Source organism: Galeopterus variegatus, unplaced genomic scaffold (assembly GCF_000696425.1).
Source record: "Galeopterus variegatus unplaced genomic scaffold, G_variegatus-3.0.2 Scaffold462, whole genome shotgun sequence".
NCBI classification, from domain to species: domain Eukaryota; kingdom Metazoa; phylum Chordata; class Mammalia; order Dermoptera; family Cynocephalidae; genus Galeopterus; species Galeopterus variegatus.
The window spans coordinates 171,301-172,510 of record NW_007726573.1 but is presented as its reverse complement, the minus strand read 5'-3'; positions in this window follow the sequence as shown (position 1 = coordinate 172,510).

Genomic DNA, 1,210 nt, shown 5'->3' with positions numbered 1-1,210 from the left:
AGGCTGGGAAGTCCAAAGTCCAGGGAAAACATCTGGTGAGGGCCTTGTTGGTAGGTGGTGACTCTTCACAGCAATGCATCGTGTCACATGGCAAATGGCTTGAGCAAGAGAGAGAGCTAACCTGCTCACTCACTTTCCTTATAAAGCCATCATAACTGCACCCATGACCACCCACAGTGTATTAATCCATTCAGAGTACAATCTTCAAAATCTAATCACCTTGTAAAGGCCCACCTTTAAATTACCATAATAGGATTTCCCACCCTCTTAATACTTGTTACAGTGTTATATTTTCAATACATGAATCTTTGGGGGCACATTTGACCCATAGCAGTGAGAGAGATGAAAAATAAAATATTATTGTTGATTATTTTATAGTTACTGATGAGGTAAAAGATATTTAATCAAATGAGATGTTGTTGAATAGGATGAGAGAGAAAAGAAGAAATTAATTATTTTCAATATTGTTGGGGAACCAATAGAAAATAACAAAAATAAGATGAGGGGACTAAGGTTATTTTAGCATTGGTATGAAAGTAACCATTAAAATAAAAATAAAACCTTTCTAAATAACCGAATATGTTGAGAGAGCAAATAAAATAGATCACATAGTAAAAAATTAGGGCTATGAAAGACTTGCATATATATAACAAAACAATACAAAGTGAAAAAAGTAATGTGCAAAGGAGTACACAAAGTATACTATCATTTCAAAAAAAAGAAGGCAAAATAAGAGTGTGTGTGTCTGTGTGTGCATGACTGATGTGAGCGATGGTTGATTTTATGTCAACTTGATTGTGCCATGGGGTACCCAGATTAAATGTTATTTCTGGATGAGTCTGTGAGGGTGGGTGTCTGCATGAGATTAACATTTGAATCAGTGGCCTCAGTAAATTGCCCTCCCCAATGTGGGTGGGCATCATCCAATCCATTGAGGGCCTGAATAGAACAAAATGGTGGAGGAGAAAAAAAATTGCCCCCTTTTGCTTTCTGTCTACTTGCTTGAGCTGGACATCAGTCTTCTCCTGCTCCTGGACTGAGTTTTGCACCATTGGTTCCCCTAGTTCTTAAGCCTTGTGACTGGAACTAGAATTACACCACTGGCTTTCCTGGGTCTTCAGCTTGCTGACTGCAAATTGTGAAACTTCTCAGCTTCTGCAATCGTATAAACCAATTCCTCATAATAAATCTCTTCATACACACACACACA